The sequence below is a fragment of the Podarcis gaigeae genome (assembly GCF_964106915.1).
Source record: "Podarcis gaigeae genome assembly, chromosome: 10".
Classification (NCBI taxonomy): Eukaryota; Metazoa; Chordata; class Lepidosauria; order Squamata; family Lacertidae; genus Podarcis; species Podarcis gaigeae.
In genome coordinates, this window is record NC_139686.1 from 41843021 (window position 1) to 41864111 (window position 21091).

General features: G+C 41.7%; 1 protein-coding gene across 5 annotated transcripts in view; it reads right to left on the reverse strand.

Moving 5' to 3' along the window:
* Positions 1-20871, reverse strand: part of NAV3 (neuron navigator 3) — a 445636-nt gene extending 424765 nt beyond the window's left edge. For 2 of the 5 annotated variants that reach the window (XM_083698861.1, XM_083698860.1), the window contains exon 1: positions 20143-20867. The gene's annotated coding sequence lies outside the window, so the exon portion shown is untranslated. Of the gene's footprint in view, positions 1-20142 lie in introns of all 5 variants that reach the window. The other 3 variants (XM_083698859.1, XM_083698858.1, XM_083698863.1) reach the window with 3 other exon arrangements.
* Between the last annotated feature and the right edge of the window lie 220 nt (positions 20872-21091).

A 21091-nucleotide genomic window follows, 5' to 3' on the forward strand; every position in this document is an offset into this window, starting at 1 on the left:
TTGAGTGGTGGCAAGGTCTCCTTTCTTACTGAAGCAATAAAATCTTTGTTTGAAACATGGGGGGGGGGATGCAAGTGAATTCACTTCTCTTCCAAGACAATTCTGAATATCCGCTCACTCAGAAAGGTAATGTTTACCTTAACCATTAGGGGAATAATTCCCTTACCAGCACAGAGTCACTTGCAACAATGCTTATCAGCAAATGTACTTCCCATATTGTTGCAATTTTGTTACCATTTCTTCCCAAATCCATCTTGTTAGACAGATTTGTCTTTTTATTTAACATTGTCTCTATTGGAAGGTGTTGTCTGTTCTCTCATTTCTGTCACAACAATAACACATTCATTTCCTCTAAAACCTCTCAGTTCTATTATCCAATAAATGATGTTTTTGAATACTCTGCGGTAAATTAATTTTGGCCAAAGGACATTTTCAAATGTCCACAGCATGGTGCGTGGATACATGCTTTCAGACATATTCATTGGCAGAAAGTAATTCCCAACATCAATCAAACTCACAAACATTCTTCTTAACCGGCTCCCTGAAAGAGCTGCTGGACTTCAATTAAAAGTTGCTGCAGGACTATAACTAACATGCCCAGTTGCATCTAAAGAATCTGGATGTTCTAAGTGTTGCAGTATTTACAGTTTACATGAAAGCAGCATGCATCTACTGTAAAAACAGCAATAATTAAAGCAGACAATTAATGGCTATGCTATCAGCCCCAAGCCGACAGAAGGAAATCAGAAAGATGTAACACAACATGGGGTGGACTCCCCCCCCCCCAACTTTACCAGTTTTGAAGGAAGAAAGGGTGGGGAATTCAGAAATGCAAGGCCGAAAAATTTTAGGCCATGAAAATAAGAAGTGAGGCTGGAAAGCAGGTAGGTAAAAAAATACAGAAACCCACATCCCACAATACATATTAGCAAATTGCATTTAAACCAGACTATATTAGTCCACTCGTGATGCATATCTGGATAGTTCTGATTTTAAGAAGGAAGAGTGGGGAATAATGATATGTCCTGTTGACATGAAAAGCACTGCAATTTTAAATGTTAAGGATTTTTTCTCTCCAAATTGACCAGTATTCATTATGAGTGGGGTAGGACTCCAGCAGTTGCATTGCGTCTCTCCCCCCCCCTCCTCTGTGCCTGTGTGTATTCTATGCTCACTGAGCATGCTCACTCCTCATTGGGCTTTTCTTTTCAAAAGCGGGCAAACAGTTCCCTAATTTAAGCAGCTTCAATTTCTTATATTTCTCCACTGGTTCCTAGAGGCAGTTCTCATTTCCAACTCCGGGGGCATTTAAAAAACAGCTTCTTGGAGCAAAACAGGAAGTAACCTATCCAAACAACAAAATGTCTCTCTCTCTCTCATCTGGGTTTCAGCCCACTCTCAATTATCTTCATTCTGGTTGTTTAAAGCAATGCTTAATTGTGCTGCTTTGGTACGGTACGGGGTGCTGGTGGTGACATAGAGTTTGTTCTGAATATAATTTTGACTTCTTCACTTTTTGTCCTAACTCCAAGCCTGCCAATCCCTCTCTCTTGTGGGCAAAGCATTTCAATACTTTAAATGTATCAATACTGGAAACAGCCAAGACAACAAGGGAGTTTGGACAGATTTTCTTTAGTCCTAGATGCTCTGGACACAGCTTCTATGTCCACTACAAATGAGCCAAGAATCAAGTTAGCAACATTAAACACTACCCTTGCTAGTCTAGCCTTTGGGTGATACTTCGACTCCTTTTTGGAGAAACGTATACAAAACTATATTCAAGTAAGAACATAAGAAGAGCCATGCTGTGTCAGGCCAAAGGCCCACCTAGTCCACCCATCTAGTCTTTTCACAGTGGTCCATAAGCAGGACCTACATGCAACAATGCTCTCCTCACTTACAATTCCCAGCAAGTGGTATAGACAGAGACATGCTGCCTCTCAAAGCAGGAGGCAGAGCATAGACACCCCCCATTATTTTGTCTAATGCCCTTTTAAATCTATCCTAATAGATGGCCATTGCTGTTAATTCCATCATTTTAACTATATGTTGTGTGAAGAAGTATATTTTAAAAAAATTGTCCTGAATTAAGCGTCATTGCACGGTGCTGAATTCTCTAATAATATGAGAAATTTTTGCCCTTATCCACTTTCTCCCCACCTTGCAAACAGTAATACACCTCTATCATGTGTGTGTCCTCCTCCCCACCCCCCTTACCTGCCTTTTTCTAAACTGAAAAAGCTGCAAATATTGCAAACTGAAATATGTATGTTGGGGGAAAGGTCTTGGCAGCCGACCTTATCTACTTTTGCTGATGCAAGACAGACTCAAATAGAAATGAAGCTGGCCTATTATTGGCTTCAGAGATTAAGATCAAGACTCTGAAGTATATCCTCAAGCAAGTAGAGAACCGGTGGAGTGTGCTGAGCTTGGGTGTGATATGCTCTTGAGGATTGTTCTTGCTCAAAGAGGCATGCTGCTTCATTTATATACTTGAGAGTTGCTGCACTGGCTTTCACCTCACATACATCTTGCAGTGCTGTCATTTTGACCTAAATCAGAAGTTACATAAAACTGGAATGAATTAACAGATTTTGCCTCACCAACTGTGTTACTTTCAATTGCCCTGAAGGATCTACTTGCCTTCACTTCTGTAACTTAAAAAAAAGAAAAGAAAAAAGGCCATAGATGGTGAAAATGCCAGTGCATTTCCTTACATAGCTGCTGCACCCCCAGTTCATTCCCAGGTAAACTTTAAGGCAAATACTGTGAAGAAAAGTAATGTTGAAGCACATGACCCAGCCGGTATTTTTTCTTCCCATGCATTCTTCACTATGAGCATTGATTTCAGTACTAGTAATGAATCGCAAACTCCTGGTCCCTTGCAGCACACACACACACACCATTATTTCTAACTCCTAAAATGAAGCAGGCATACAATAAACATTAAGTATTGTGGGTCTTAACAATTATGAACAAACCCACCCTTACAATTTTTTTCTATAGCTATGCCTGATCAGAATATGGGATTTGTCAAGAGAAATTTCTAGTGGTCCAGGAAGGCCAGATCATCATGCATAGGCAGTAGAGAACAAGCCTGGTCATCAAGCACTCCCCTTATCGCCTTCCATCCTCCTTTTTATATGCATCCAGTGGCGGCTGGGAGAGCAACAGTAGGCGAAACCAAAACCAATGATAGGTGGAGCTGCAACAGATAACAGGCAGAACCAACTAATTATAGTTTTGCTGCCAATCCTCTTGCCTGTTGAGTCCTACAAGGGCAACACGAAGACTGAGGAAGAGGAAGTGACAGGCAGAGGGCTGGATGCAATCAAGATGGAAGGCAGGTGGGGGCTGGCTGAGGACAAATTGATGGGATTCAGTCCTATTGGACCAGCTTCTGCTGCATACATCAGAATGCAATATTTCTGGGGTTTATTACACTGCAGTTCCCTGGTAATTACAAACTGTGAACTGTGGTTTAATATCCAAGCCAGGATATCAATGTCATAGAATGTCAATATATTTTTTCACTGATCAGAATCAAAACAAAAATGAAACAACAATTATGATTTTTTTTATGATGTTATCCTCCACCTGCAAATTTTACCTAATGTCTATTTTTAATCAAATATAATGAAATATAGGATAGAAAGTTAATCATGAAAGGAAATGGGGAGGAGAGGGTTGAAAAAAAAAGAAAAGGAATCCAGCCTACATTATTATTCTCTATTTCACATTCATGGGGGTGGAAATCCTTGAAATTCAGACTAAAGACATAAGGCATGCTTTTTCAACATCGTTATACAAAAGCATGTTCCAAAAACCCTCCTCCAAGATTTGGACAGACACTTCCTCTTAGAACTAATTGCGATAGACATCCAAATTCTCCAGACATCTTTAAAATCTTAGCATTAATATTCCTACTTCAGTTTTTCAAAGCCTGATTTATAAAAGACAAAGTACTCAATAAATTGCATGGAATTAAACTGCTGTTTCTTGGAACGATAATACGGTCAATCACATATGAAAGTAATCTGAGTCTGGACGTTACAATGGGAAGAAATGTACCACCACTATTTAAAAATAGATTCAACCCAAACAAATTAACTGAGAGCAACTCTGTCTTATTGTCTCACTGGCCTTAGTCCTACACAACTCCTAACCACTGCCAATAAGACTTCAATGCAAGCCTGAACTAGATCCAATATCTTTTAAAGAAAGCACATTTTGAAGGACAGAAATAAGGAGGATCTAGACAAACATGCTAACTTCAGGGGAGGGCATTTAAAATAGGAGGAAACAGGCTGAAAGCATTTCATGTAGTCAAATGCATTATTCTCTGCAAGGTTGTCCTCCTAATTCACAGAATACAGCTAATCCTCTTGATGAATGCAGCATGTGTTGTGCTGTAAATGAAAATTGTATAGCCTCTAAACAAGAGAGGCAGTGCCTGCTACAAATGCAAATCAAATGACTGTCAGTTTAAACACTGCCTTTTCATCTTCCCCCTTTTTGTAAGCAAACAAACCACACAAGAAACATTCGAACAATACTGCTGGGCCAAGAGAGGTCTTCCCCAAATATTGGTTAAAATGCCAAACTGAGCATGAATAGAGATGTCGGGGGCTAATTTGTCTATGTGCTCAAATGCATTATTATCGCCCACATCTTTTCAACCACCATCCCATGCAACTTTCCTAATACTAGGGCCAGCACCATGCATAGCGGGTTCCATGGCATAATGCCCACTGGTAGGGTCCCTGCCTTGGCAGGCTTACCTATGCTAGTGTTCTTCTGATGGGAGCCAATGAGGTGACAGCTCTGTGCAAGGCAGCTGCTATCTGAGATCAACTTTGTTGCCTAGCCTCAAGTTCCAATCCTCCAAAAGAAATATTCAACAGTAGCTTATAGCCACCCCACATGTGGGATCCAGGGCAGTTGTCTGCAGCAGTGGGCTCTGCAAGGCCAGGTGGGCTCTAACACATGCCCATACTGCTTCTTATACAAAGCCTTGTCTTTTGGAAACACCTGTTATCATCTTCTTCACACCGTGCATCGTTAAAGGATGGAGCTTGCTCCCACACAGTGATTGCCACCCACTTGGATGACTTTAAAAGAGGATTGGACAAATTCATGGAGGAAAAGGCTATCAGTGGCTGCCGGCCATTATGGCTATGTTCTGCCTCCATTGTCAGCGGAAGTAATGCTTATATTCATTCATGTACACACAGGTGGGCCATACGATCATGTGTGAAGTTAAGTGACCTCGGCTAGCCCCTTTGGATGGATTTACTATATAGTCAATCCATCTAAAAAAGTACTATTCCCTTGATTTTATAATGGCAAAGGAACATCGATTTGAAATAGGCAATATTGCTAAATATCCTGCAGCTCATGGGAAGAGCAATCAGGCACTACTCACCATCTAGTAATCAGAACAGAGCTTTCCAAACTGTGTGTCGCGACACGTTAAGTGTGTCGGCTGCAGTGTGTAGGTGTGTCGCGCGAACTCTCCTCCTGGAGCTGGAAAGGGGTTAGTTTCATCTCCGTTTTGCTAGTAAAACTAAATTACTGTGTCACAAAAATGACAAGTGTCTAAAAAGTGTGTCACCAACATGAAAAGTTTGGAAAGCTCATCGGAAGTTGTCATATAAAACAATGCACTCTGGTCCTTGAGTATTTATGTGCAAATCTGCCACAGGCTACAGATTTCCTAAGTAGCAATTTATACCAAGTGATTCCATATACACCTACAGTGTTAGTCAACATATCTGCCTTGCCAAGTAATGGGCAGAATTTTAGTCGTTCCCCTGCTTCCCTAGATTGCTTCTAAAATGTTGAAGTAAGGTAGAAGTTTTCCTCATTTGACCAAATAGCTCAGATTACCAAGCAGTTATATGAATGCTGTGGCAATTTGTCAGCTTGAAATAGTCTCTTATATTCACAGAAGAAGGTACCTAAACTCTACTCACCTAGTTTCATGTGAAAAATTTATCAGTGGGGCCTCAAAGCCTTTGCCCTTTCTTAGCACCATGGCAAAATCCCTGCCTCACTGTTTCCTTCTCACCCTCTCCTTCACAGTTCCCAACAGTCATTTCCTTCAGCATTCACTATAATAGAAGGTGGCACAAAGAATTTTCTTGAGGTCTCCCTTCTTATCCTTGTAAGGTTCCAATAATCTTTTTTTCCCTTTTTGATGACTATAAAGTTGCCATGTGAGCACCCCCTGGTGGCATGTAGATGCACTGGCGGATTCCAAGGAGGGGAAAAATGCTTAGGCTGTATGCTGGACTCATATTTTTAGAATGCCCCAAATCAGTATAATTAAAGGAAGTAGTACCTTGTTCCATACAGAAACAGTTTTCGGTACTGGCTGAATATATCCCCACCACTCCATTTTAAATTCTTTGGGACTTTGTTAAAACAAACCACCAGAAAGTCTGATAAATGCTTTGCTGAAATATGCATATATCTCAGAGATTCAAAGTTTAACGCCACCTCAGGTGATACTATTACTTTTGCTGTGCCTCAAAAACCTCTAATGCTTCAGCACCTAATTGTGCATCTTCAGACAACAATTTAAGGCACACACTCAAATTTTCACACTAGGGGAATGGAAAATCAAACCCATTTCTTCCAAAGAGGGACTAGCCTGTTTTAGTCACTGAGCACTAGCAGTTATTTTCTGCCAATAAAGCCTTTAGTGGGAAACATTTCTTTGAGAATGGGAGCAGGAAGGTTCTTGTAAAATTCAATGCATTGTTTGACTGCAAACAAGGAAGACTAAGCTAATGTTCTTCTCCAGGCCTATTGTTTTGCCGCCGCCACCAAGTTCCAGTTGATTCATTCAATAGGTGGGAAGGAATATTAACCAACAGCATTTTTCCTGCAGCAATACATTTCCCTGTATTGTTTGTTTCAGGTTAAATAGAAACAGCACTCCCTGTTTTGCAGATCTACCACAATTTTAGCACTCTAAACTATTAAAAGTATACTTTTTTTGTCCATTGCAAAAATTATATATAGGGAAATTCTTTGGGAAATCATAACTATAGAAAACTAGCTAATAAGATGGGGGGGGGTTAGTATGCAAAGGACTACTGAAATTAATGAGATACTCATTGACCCAAATATTATTTATTTATTTATTAAATTTCTACCCTGTCCTTCCCAGTGAAACTCAGTATGGCAAAAAAAAAAACCCCAGCAAAATACCATTATTTTGATCTATAAATCAAGATCTATAAATGATCTATAAATGAAGAATTGTTATGCATATGTAGAGATAATGAAAATAAAATCCTATTCTTTAGCTTGTCAAGCATTGATTTTGGCCAACACAGAGGAAAAGCCCAACACATTGATATTGGTATGATTTCCAATCAAGGCATCTATGAAATAGTAAATATCTATCACTGGCTAATGGTCAAAAGCCAAATAAACTGTTACAATGGAGAAGTTTGCTGATGCTGGGCTGCATACAACAACCCGCAAAAGAATATGCATACAGTATTAAATAAGCTGTTTGCTGAAATGTTATTCTGGAAGATGCACCATGTGCATTGCTAACAAAACAAAACAAAAGATTATTATTTTGAGAGGGTCTTGGGGGGTGTAAATCGTTCTTTGTTCTATTGTTACTTAGTCTATTACACTCATCAAGCTTTGCAATAACTGTTACTGACTCAAGAATGACAAATATCTGTACATTTTTATTATTCTGTACCTAAATATTATTCTTGAATACACACACAAAAAAGTAAACTGTGACAACACCAATCCTGAACACACTATATTACCGGTAATTGACAGCCTTTCACAGTTACTTTGCAGAATTGCACATGTTTATTTATTGGCAACCGGCCTCCACCACTAAAGCAAAGTAGCATCACAAGAGGCAAAAGCCTCCACAGCAGACCCACAATTAGAGAACAGGCTAACCAAAGGAAGCCCTACTATGAAGGATTAAGTTTGGCCACAGATTTCCAGCTAAATTAAGTAGACAATGAAAGCTGAGAAAATCTTGACATAGTATACTTAACTGATGCATAGAACTTTACAGCTTTTAAGGTGTAAAACAACCACACAAATATCAGTTCTGGATAGACATTATTGCATACATATTCTGGTAAATCCGAGCAAAGGAAATTGTTTTTACATTGTGATGTTAAAAGAAATTCACTGGGTAATTATATGCAACAGCAGATCCACATTGTACATTCATAATACATACAATGCACATTTAAGGACATGGATTTCCTCCAAAGAATCCTGGGAAGTGTAATTTGTTAGGGATGCTGAAGCTGTAGGTCTGTGAGAGGGAAACTACAGTTCCCAGGATCCTTTGGGAGAAGTCATGTGCTTTAAATGTATGGGTGGACCTGCTCAGAGTAACAGAAAGAACTTTGGAATGTGATGTGGTCAAGTGAGAAATACTATCATGCAACAACAGAGAAGACACCCTTGCTGCTGTTTTCACTTTTTCTTAGTTGACTTCATGACTGTGTCATTAAGTACAGAGAGCAGGGAGGGGTATATGTCTTATAAAACAGGAATAAAGTTTACCAGGGATAAGACACAGCAGACCATACAAGTACTGTCTGAACCCAAAGAGAGCAACAGTGAAACCATTTTTCAAGCACCTGTGTTTTTCCCCCTTGTCCAAAAGATCATAGCCTTATGTTAGCTGCATGACAGAATTCATGACTCTTTTACCAAACAGTAAATTCCACCATTAATAGAAAATAGATCAGAGTGAGAAAATACAAAGTCACACAAAACACTGCAGGGTGAAGTGAAAATAAAATGAGTACCTTTGGCCCGATACAAAATTAAGCATTAACTTTAAAAATGAAACTAAAAGAGAGAGGCAATAGGCACAGTTTACAACTTTTAAGCATTGTTGATATTAATCAAGTTTCTCTAAACCTGGATGAGCTGGTTCATTAGTATTCACTAGTATTAGGAATGATGGAGGTGCCAACATGAAATCTGGAGGTGCCAACATGAAAAATGAAACTAAAAGAGAGAGGCAATAGGCACAGTTTACAACTTTTAAGCATTGTTGATATTAATCAAGTTTCTCTAAACCTGGATGAGCTGGTTCATTAGTATTCACTAGTATTAGGAATGATGGAGGTGCCAACATGAAATCTGAACTAAGGGAAATGTACAATTCAGCTCTGTTAGATCTGTAGCAGGAATGTGGTGGGTGGGTGGTGGAAAGACCCTGAGTGAGAGACAGGGAATGAAAGAACTCCAAGGATGAGAGTTCCCAGGTGAGAGGCGGGAGGACCCATCATTTTCTGTATGAGACAAGGGTTAAGATCTACCTTCAAGAGAGGAGTCTTTCACCCCATCCGTATCTTTCTCTGTTTTTTGTTATTATTTAGATTAGTTTCTTTCATCTTATTGTATTCTTTTAAAAAAGCTTTAATAAAAACTTGATACTAAAAACAGACCACCATTAGTAGAGCCCACCATTACTGCAGAACCGAGACGCCTACCTTGCTAAGGTCATATGAAATTCCCATTAAATTTCAATATAACATGCACACCATTGATCTTTCGTGGGCTGTACCCATCAACTCTAAGGAGGAAAAATTGTTCAGTGACACTTGTATGAATTAAATGCCAGCTCAGAAAGCAAGTGTCAGCATTAAAAGGACAGAAACGACTGATATTACTCACTTAAGCAGAGGAATAGCCCATAAAAATGTAGCACACACTTCACAGCATGAAGTCACTTGAGTAATTTTTCTGTTGAAACTTTTATCTACATAAAAAAATCAACTTTTAGCAATTACTTTTCCATGTATGTAAGGCAAATGCTAAATGAAAATTTGTTCTTAATCAAGTCACATCTTAAGGGCAAGATCATGGAAAGACAGTCCTAAGGTAACAGCATAAACAAGAAACTAAATCTATCTAAATGGGAAAAGTAATTTACATCTTGTGCCCAACATAAGACACCTTTTAAAATCAAATTACATAACCTTAATCAAAACTGACTTATTCTTGAGGCTTCTGCAGAACAAGATCAACTCAAAACAATAATAATAATGACAACAATCATGGCTGCATGACAATAACAGCAGTAGCATCGTTTAAATGATGCATGTACAAAATGTGAGTTGATGTCATTATTTGTAGACATCTGAACTGATAACGTATTTGTGTTCAGTACAGCATCTGCTTTACTTTGCATCTCATGAATGAAGAACAGTGGTAACGGAGAGGCTAAGCAAAGGAAGCTAGGCCAAAGAAATGTAAAGAACAGAGAAATTATTCAGATTGTTATTGTGCCAATTATGCTTGTAAAGTATGCTTTTGATAAGCATGTATTAGCCCGGCAAACCTCCACACAATACATTCCTCCTTTAACACAATACATAAAAAGACTCCACTGTCTCCATCTAACTATTGGATGCATACAGGTTTGGTAGGTGGGTGGGATGCTCACCTATCAATAATCTGAAGTCCCAATAATATTAGGTGTCCCCCTTTTGCCTGTGCAGTTGGGAATAAAGCAATGTGGGGAAAGGCACTGGTGCAATGCAAGCTCAAAGAATAAAGTGTTCAATGCTTATAACAAGTGCGCTTTGGGATCACTACAGATCTTGCTAAATTTGAAGGTACTTTTGACACCTGGGTTTTTTGTTTGCTTGTTTAATATAAACAATGGATAGCTTGTTACTATTTTTCACATTCTTTATGGGGTGGGTACCACGTTAAGAAAATGAAACTAACTCTATGTTCCCCAAAGCAACCTTAGACTTCCACACCACCCCTCCCACACACGACAACAAAGCAGTTAGAAAAATCAGAGGCGGATATCAAAAGCAATGTGGTATGGCTTTGTCATTAACCAGGGATAGAGGGAAAGTCAATAACCAAGCAGGATACTTTCTAAAATCCAGGACTGTTCTCATCCTGAAGCAAAGTTCTTAACCCGAGGTATTATTTCTGGGTTAGCAGAGTCTGTCACCTGAAGTGTCTGTAACCTGAAGCGTATGTAACCTGAGGTACCACTGTATAGGAAAAGTTTTTTATTTTTAAAAATTAATGTGTTATTGTTTTTTATGTATGTTAGAAGCTGCCCAGAGTGGCTGGGGCAACCCAATCAGATCGGTGGGGTATAAATGGTAAAATTATCATTATGGAATGGGACATCTCTATTTTCATCAGAGAAATGTTTGAGGGCATGCACTATACACCCTCCGTGAGTGCTTTAGCTTGGTTGGAATTTTGATTAAGTTTCATGGTTGCCTGGATGGAGAGATGAAAGGAGGGTAGCTTTCCTGTGGTGAGGATGTAGGCTGAACAAAGATGGGAGTAACATACGTTGCTCCCTTTGTCTCCAACCCCGCCCACCAGTGGTATGCAACCCCTAGAAAGCTACTCATGAGGGAATGCAGCCCTTTGGCTGAAAACTCACTTCTGACCTAAGGTGAATGCTTCCTAAATTACACATTGTGTGGATATTCACTTTCTTTGATCACCCTTGAACCTGTTTCAGTGGGTGACTCCAAGCCCGAGAGTTATGAAAGGAGAAAAGTTGTTCTCAGTCACCACTGTTCTAAGTTTTATAAAGCTATTATACTCTTGTTTTTCCTCCCTAATCTAAGAAAGGTGCCCCCCAGTGGGATATAAATACGTAAAACAAAAAATGTGAAAGCAACAAATAAGCCACTGTGGATAAATGTCAACTCTCAAGAAAACACATTAAAAGGATCAAGCACTGGAGTGGATTCAAAACAAAGCTGGGCAGACAAAGATTTGAGAAATGCATCGTACACCATGAATCAAGTCTTGTAAATCAATTAATCAATAGTTATTTTTAAAAATGTGCTGATCATTAAATGAAATAATGAAGTAACACCGAGCTCTGTAGTTACTATTCCAGTCCATGAGCCAGATTTGCTGAAAGGAATTGGGCACCAATGCAGATGGGTTTGTCAGAAGCATGGCTAATCCCCATTTAATCTTTCACACTATGGCCAAATATTTGGCCTAGCACTGGAAGAGAATCAGCAGCACCCTTCGGGGGGAGGGGGGATGCTCTTCTGCTGCCTTCTTTTTAAAAAATAAAAAGGCAGAAAAACAACAGAAGGAAACTTGCATGCATTAGCCTCTCTTGCCACAGAAATTAGCCCATGAACCAGATGATGTGATTCTTAATTGTTCTCGTGCTCATACCTCCCTGTTTTACCAATGCAAGTCTTAACTGAACAAGATTGTGACAGCCTTACTCTGTAGAAGCTATTGCAAGGCAGAAGATATGTATTCCTACACATTCTACTCTGGAATAGATTCCACTGAACACAAAGGGACTTGACTTCCAAGTAGGCACGCCAAGTAAACATGTGAACAGTTTGTTTGGGAGCAAGTCCTTCTGAACTTATTCCTTCACTAGCCTACTTAGGATCCTGTTTCACATGACACATATTAAAAATACTGGCACATATTTTCGACTAAAAACACCCAGATCAACAGGATTCTTTGGTAAAACAAAGCACAGCTGTTGGCATGGCAACTTTATAAAATAGTTTCCCCTGCAATACCAGGTCTCCCTCAGCATGCAGCCTATGTATACAAACGTATCTGCTGCTAGAGTATAGCTGCATTCAACTGAGGGCTGGCATTACCCTTAGACAGAGTGAGAAAGCTACCTCAGACAGCAGGTGCAGGGGAACACAGAGAAACAGCAAGGTCCTGGAGGACAGTGCTAGATATGTCATGCAGCTTGCCCTGTGCCCCTTAAGGTAGTCCGCTACCCTCAGGTGAAGTGGAATGAGAACACTGCCCCATCATGGTTTCCGTGCATGGAAATGGGTGGGACACCATCTTGCTATTCACAGTAAGCAGCAAAGGGTCTTGGGCTGGAGGGCTGGAGGAACCATGGGATAATACATAACATCACTGCACATAGCTTATTTATAGCATTTTTAAGCTCTCCCTTCAGATCACATAGTGTAGTTTCAGAGGGTGGGGTGAAAACACCAGTCTTAATATTGCCCTTCTGCCCTAGACAGCATGCCATATTTTTTTAAGAGAAGGATAGGAACATTACAATAAAAAGGCACAGGATGGTTATTTTTTGTATTCTTATTATCAAGCCGCCCCTGCTTTCTCACAGCAGCTCTATAAATGCAATGCTCTTAATACCGAAACATTAAAATATATCTGATTATACATTTCTGGTAAGTCACTGCTGTTTCTGTTCTGAAGATAAACCTAAGGCTTCCTGCTGCATTTCAAACCAGAGCTGGGAAAAACCTCAGGGTTGAAAATTATCCCCTGTGTTGCTATGTCACAATATTTTCATCAGTTCAACAGGAAGCTCAGGATCATTAACTTTAAATTTCAATGATACAAGAACCACAACATTGCCTTGGAGGCTGACTTAAAAGGACAAGTATGGCAACATAAATGAAAATGTTCTCTACCAGCTTGGGGGGGGGGGCAGGGAATGCCTACAGTCTCCAAGCACATTCTATACTTTCAGACTTGGCTGAAAGATGCAATTGATCTGTGGAAGATGGCAGAAATATGCATTATGCCACTGTTCATGAGAGCATGCCGTAATACTGGTATACAGTATTATTCATAACACTACAAACGGTCAAACAGTGGAATTGCAGTTGTCATGTTCAAGGCTCAGCTTGCGCCAAGGTTCACCAGGACTTAGCTTTAGCATGTTTTTAATAAGTCGAGGCTCAACCTTGGAATGTGTGAAGTAAAAGAAAGAGAAGGGAAAGGGCCCACGAACAAGTTCAGAGTGCATTTCTATTACCACCAAATAGAGAGTCTCTCACACACTTTAGGTTTCCCACTGTGGCTCAAGCTCTGGTACATTCCAAGCAGATGTCCTCTGAAGGACTTTAAGGCCTAAAGTGTGGTATTCAACTAAGTTTTGCTCAGAGTAGACCTATTGAAATTAATGGATCTAGCAATCTTGCTCATTCATTTTAATGGGGGGAAATTAGTTGCATACAGCCATTATTCACAATGCTATTCAACCCCATTGTAGTATTTATAGGGTATTAGGCTTGACTGGAAGGGATGTGGGTGGCGCTGTGGGTAAAACCTCAGCGCCTAGGGCTTGCCGATCGCATGGTCGGCGGTTCGAATCTCCACGGCAGGGTGAGCTCCCGTCTTTCGGTCCCAGCTCCTGCCCACCTAGCAGTTCGAAAGCACCCCTAAGTGCAAGTAGATAAATAGGTACCGCTTTATAGCGGGAAGGTAAATGGCGTTTCCGTGTGCTGCGCTGGTGCTGGCTCACCAAAGCAGCTTCGTCACGCTGGCCACGTGACCCGAAGTGTCTCCGGACAGCGCTGGCCGCCGCCTCTTAAGTGAGATGGGCACACAACCCTAGAGTCAGACACGACTAGCCCGTACGGGCAGGGATACCTTTACCTTTACCTTTTAGGCTTGAATGGAAACTTGGAGACCAAGAACACAGCAACTACAGCACCCCGGACATACAGTTGTGTTTGCCTCTTTTTAAAAGATATCCAAGGAGTACCCACTGCCCAAGGCAGCCTGTTCCAATCAAACATATCCTACTGTTAGAACATTTATTCTAATATTACAGCCCCGCACCCAATAGGAGTACAGATTTAGATACATCTGGTAAGGAATTGTGTCTGTTTACATGGGAGGACAGTGAAGGTTCTATCAGCTGAAAAACAGCATTCTCTCTAAAATAGCTTAGCAGTGCTTATGCCATGTGCCTCACTTGCGCATACAATTTGCTTATAAGCAAAATTAATCTCCTGCAGATTTTACATGTTTAAAACAAGAGCCGTCCATGTGGTTTTTTTGTGTGGTTTTTTAACTAAACTATTTTCTCTCGTTAGATGACTAATCAGTCTTCTGCCTGCTTTGAGAAAAGCTTCAGCACGATGGTATCTGGCAGGAAATAATTTTTTAATGAAATAATTGTGCATTTGTCTGGCCCTTGATAGAGTATCAGTTTCTATTATGAATGCCTAGAAGTTCCTCAGTGTATCTCCAGTAACAATCAGTGATTACCTTAATATCATCAGAATTAGCTAACTTCTCAATGTAGATAGATTATCGGTGCATCCACACACACACACCCTTATTATCAGGGCAATGGCATAAAACTCATTAAGTTAGCTTTAGGAATCAGTATTGCTGAAAAGATTCAAAGCCCCATGGACTTGGCAGGGATGGTGGCTCTGGGCTCTTCTGGAGTTTACGAAGACCAGTTCCAAGATGTAACAGGTAGAGAGCCCTTGAGATAAGCCATTAAAAATAAATAATGATGAGTCTCTTACTTGTACCACACACACACACACACACACACACACACACACACACACACGTATAAGTTATATATAACTTATACCATTTTTGTTTATTGAATGGAGAAGGGAGGCATAAAATTACTACTTTTTGAAAGCATGTTTTCTTATCCTTCAGCAGTTCACCCTCATTAAAAGCTGATGGAATAAACTGGATAATTAATTATGCTAAGGAAGGAAGGGATAAATGACCTTATCCAAAGGCATGCTGGGGCATGTATTTCCTTTTTTGGATCCTGCAAGTCTTTTAAAATTATTATTATTTTAGTAAAACCCGCCTAGAACTGCTCTAGTCTCTCACTGGATTCCATTAGCAGTGATGACTATCTCCTTGATGCAACAGCCGCTTACTTCTCGTTTCCTTGGCATTTTGGTTAAAGAATAGCTGTGATTCTATGTATCATGTGGCTGAATGGCAATGAGATATTGCAGCCTGAAGTTACTATTATGGAATCATCTTATTAAATACAGAGATTCTGCAGCGGCCAGGGGTAGCCAACCAGCCCTGGCTTGCAGGTGAAATGAAACAATAGTCCAGCACATTATGCAAATGTATTATTGCATAAATTTCCATGGATTGCCAAGAATGATGCATCTGGTGAAGCAAACTCTAGCCCAAGACAGCTTGTGCCACCAAAAATTGCCTTTTTCATAGCTGCATATAGGTACCAGTAGGCTATGGGGTCCTTCTGTGGAATGTTAAAATCTCACTTGCACCATTCATTCTCCAGTAAATATTATCATGATTACAAATTATGTTATTTGTTATGTTACTGGCATCTGAGCACTTTGTCAAGCAAGCTTCTTAAAGTGCCCCAGGGCTCTTTTCCAGAAATTCGACATCTATTTATGCAACAATTCTGCAAATAGATTGTAGCCTTTACACCAACACCCATATACATATATTGTTTTGCCCAAACACAAAAGCATTAATTAGTGACATAGAAATTATCACTTCCTTATTACAAGGATACTGAAACAAGTGGGAAATGGCTCATAGGTCCATTTATAAATCACCTCCTTTGCCTGCAGAAGGTCCAAAGTTCATTCATTGCACTTTCCTATTAAGGGTCCCAGGAAGTAAGAGAGGAAAAGACTTCTGACCTGGAGAGTTGCTAATACTCAGCCAGATGCACCAATAGTCTGACCTGGGCATAAGACATGGCTTCATATTTTCCTGCAAAAAAACCAGCCTCACATTCCAGTGCATTATGGAGCCTTGTAGAAATGGTTTCTGTGCAGTAGTACTAAATAGCCTCATAACTGGCCCTGTGTTTCAGCAGCAGGAATAAGCCACACAAAGTCACATTGGAATGCATCAGCACTGAACAGTGTTGACACGGGCTTAGTTGCTAATCAAGTAAATGCACTTCATTCTAGGTACATGCACTTGATATGAACTTCCAAACACAGGTTTATGGTCAATATATTGGTCCCCTTAAACAAGCACTTCTCTTTTTCCTGTCACCATCAATACAACAGTTGGGGCATTTTCAATCAGTCCACTCTGCCATCCATTATAGCAGCTTTCACCACCCTGCGGTCCTCCAGATGTTTCTGGACCACATCAGCCCCAGACACCATGGTTACCAGGGTGAGCAAGGTTAGATTTGATATATATATATGGACTCTGAGGCCTTTCTTCGTGTGCCTCCTCCATGTGAGGTCTGGAGGATGGAAACAGGCCTTTTCTGTAGTGGCTTCCCTTTTGTGGGATGCTCTCCCCAGGGAGACTTGCCTGGCACCTTCATTATACACCGTTAGGCGCCAAGCAAAAACCTTCCTCTTCAACCAGGTCTTTGGTCAATTAATATTCTACAGTCTTTTAAGTGTGCTTGTAGGAGTTATTGTTTAGTTGTTTCTGTTTTAACTATTTATTTGTGCCTTTATCTCATGGTTTTATCTTGTGAACCAACCTGAGATCTTTTGATGAAGAGTGGTATATAAATCAAATCAATCAATCAATCAATCAATCAATCAATCAATCAATAAAGTGTTATGTGTTAGTGTGGAAACAGGGATCCCCAGATCCCTGGATGCAAGATTTCCCCCTCTAGATTCTGGGGTCCTAGAATTTAATCAAAGCTGAGCTTTTTTTCCAGCCAGACAGAGATGACGACCCTGCCATCTACAACGCAAAGGCAGAGGGGGAGGTTGCCTGGGAAACATGGGCGTGGAGTCACACAGAAAAAAGGTTGTCCTTTTTTTGGCAAGCGAACACACATGAGAAAACAGGGAGTAGGGAGAACTGCATACAGTGCTGGCTCTACGAAGCTGCACTGAGAGACCAGTGGCCATGATTGGCTGCTGCATTGGACCCAACCTTGCTGAAACGATGAGAGGAGCAACGAGAGAGACGCTTGGGGCTGTAATGTTCTGTACCCCCCTCTATTGAAGGCTTCTGGTGTAAACATATGTGAATAAACCATATTTCTAAGACTCTGCCAACTTGGCTATGCCTTGATTTTCCAATGGAAACAGAACCTGGATCCTTGCTACTGCTCAGCAGGTGTGGGGTGTTAAGCAATATGTAATTTACACACCCATCCATCTCTCTTGTAGATTACTATCTATCATTTCTAGTTGGCAATGGAGGATCGTCTATTAAGGCAAATGGGCCAATGCCCCACCAACTTCATCTTGCCCTCAGCCACCTGTCACTTGCCTTGCCGTCATATTTTTCTCAAAGGCATCTGGTGAGAAGTGGATGATGAGTTGGGCCATTGGCCTGATCAAGCAGGCCCTTCTTACGTTGTTAGCTTCCTCCTTCTTAGTCTCAGTGTTGCCCTTATAGAACTCAGCAGGGAGGAAGATGGGGACATTACGAGAATTAGTTGGCTCTGGTTCCACCTACAGTTGACCTCCCTGCCTTCTGCTTTACCAGTCCCCAATGCAAAAAGTACTGGCCACCCCTGCTAGTTGGAAAATGTCACATGAGAACACAATAGTCCGAGTGCTCATATCTCAACCCTAGAAATACTTCTGCTTGTGCATTACTTTGTTTTCTCCCAACCCCAAATCAGAATACTTTGGGCCAAACTATATAGGTTGTGTTCAAAGTTCCACCAGTAATAGACCAAATAATATAAACCATAGAGGAAGTTGGGCTTCCAACAACATTATGAGGGTCCACCATATTCACACTGGGTTGTCAGCATTCTAATGATGGATTCCTGTGCCTTTAACAGAAATTTGGCAGGCAGAAATTAGCAGAAACTGTGCAAATCCCAAGCCTGGAATGGATTGTTGGGTAAAGATCCACCTTCTTTCTTTTGGGCAACCTTTAACAGCACAATACCTTTGCTAGAGAGGAAGTTAGTCAAATTCTCTACGCAATGCTAGATTGAGATACATTTTGCCCACATCTGAATTTAACTGAGTGCTAGACTCCCTTTCAGAATCAGATGGTTGCCACACACACACCCAGGACCACAGAACTCTCCAGCTGTACCTGATGCATACAACCTGGAAACAGGGAAGGCACTAGGACTTGGAAGAGTCCAGGCAGGCATGGATGCAGGAACTGTAACCTAGGCAATTAACAACAGGCTGCTTTCTTCTACTTTCGCCCCCTCCCCTCCCCTCCCCGCTTTCCTTCCTTCCCTCCCTCTCTCACACACGCGTGCACAGAGCCAGCATTTCTCTCACACACACACACACGCACGCACGCGCGCGCAGACACACACACTTTAACACCCAAACTGTCAGCTTCTGCTTTGAATCTCCCCACTTCCAATACAGCCACTAGCAAGCCTCACCCTCCCTCCTCCGTCTCTCCAGCCCACACACCCCTAATGCTGCCAACCTCTTGTCTTACAGGGGAGAATGGATGTTCAGCGTTAACTCCTTTTAAATGACTGCTTTGGGGAGAGATCAAGGTGCCACCCATCTCCCAGAGAAAACGCTGATCACCACAATAGTGTCTCGCCTCTCAAAGCGGGGCGGCAGCCTGCCTTGCCCCGCTGGAGGGACACAACATGCATCTGCACCTACAATCCCCGAGAAAGAAAAAAGATCAATAAAGTACCGAAAACGTGCTGATCGCCTGCTTTAGGCCAGCCAGGGCGGGAGAAGGGATGACAATATTGGCCTTTGCTTTTGGGTGTTCTCCGGATTTCAGGTTTTAAGGCACAGTACATCACGCATTTTTCTTCCAGCTTCTCTCTCCTACGCCTTCGCCCGCCCCCACCCCAATAAAAGAAGCAAAAACGGGGAGGGGGGGAGAAACCGGCAAACAAACAGAGGGGGTGGGAGAAGAGGAACTGGAAAATGGGGCGGAGGGAAGAATATGTAGTAAGGGGACAAACAAAGAAGGTAAGGAAGCGTCATCCCTCTCTCATCTGCCAAAAAGCCCCTCGCAGCCCATCAATCCGGCGCCTGCAAAGGCTGCCCTGGGCCAAAGGTGCTGCTACTCGGCACACGCCTCTGGAGCAGCCAGCGAGCAGAGCCGGCTCCCTAAAGTCACTAGTCCACAATCTACGCCGCTGCCGCCGACGCCACAGAATAAAACGTTCATGTGCGTTCAAGCTTACCAACATCCCTCTCTTTATAAGACAATAATGGAAGAACAGAAGAAAAAACATTCCCACCCCCCACAGCCGTCTTTATTTTAAAAAAAAAAAAATTGTAGGAAGGGTTAGGAGCCCAGAAATTACATCATTTCTTTAATACAGGTAAATAAATCAAATTGGGGAAAAGCGATTTTTTTCCTAAAGACAACTTTGGAAACATAGGATAATCGAGACACAGACATATGGATATTTATAGACCCTCGACCAGCTGTCGAAGGGTCCTCCGGAAGCCTTACCTGTCAGATAGCATCCTGGAAGTGCGGAGAGAAAGCCTCAGTCCGCTCAAATTGCACCACTTCGGCAGGTTACTATGGAAATAGTCTTCAGGATGATTTAGAAACCAGCCACCTCCATCCTTCTCTTGCACATGCCGCGAAGGCTACCGATCCCAGGGCAGCCGAGAAACCGGAGCCAAAAGGTACCCCCGGCTGTGTGGCTGCCTGCCTCTCTCTCTCTCTCTCTCTCTCCCTCTGTCTGGAGGAGTCGCGCCGCCTGCCCCCTTCCTTCCTCTGCCTTCCTCTCTCTCTCCCCCGAGGACACGGCGGGGCGATCAGATCTTCTCCCGGCTGCTGGAGCCAGGAAGTGGAAGGACAGTCTCACACCAGCAGCCCCAGCCCAGCGCTTTGCAACGAGAAGAGCTGTTTCCTAGCCACACAGCTGGAATTTAAAGGGGAAGCGCCTGTGCCGGCTCCCCCTTCAATCACCTAAAAAGAAAAAGAAAAAAGAGAAGGAAATATCAGCAGGGGTCGGGAGGGGACGAGGAGGAGGAGGAGGAGGAGGAAGAGGAAGGAGGGTGGTCGCGCAGAGGAAAGTTTCCGGCAGGAACAATGCAAAGCGCGTGCGGAAAGCCGAGGTTTCTACGCAGGTTTCGATTCTATTGTTTATATTCAATGCTTCTACATTAGGAATGCGCATCCAGCAGCGCAGCAGCATCCAATGGTTGGAGCCAAGCATAGCTGTCAACGTTTTCCTTTCTTTAAGGGAAATTCCCTTATTCCGAATAGGATTCCTCGCAAGAAAAGGGAAAAGTTGACAACTATGGAGCCAAGTTAAGGGCTGGGTTTTTAAAACAACAACAACACAACGATTTGCAAACTTACCCTGAATCAAAATGGTGTGAGGGTGGGGAATCAAGACTGTTTTTTAAAAACTGAGCCAAGAAGGCCAAAGAAAGAGTTTACACCC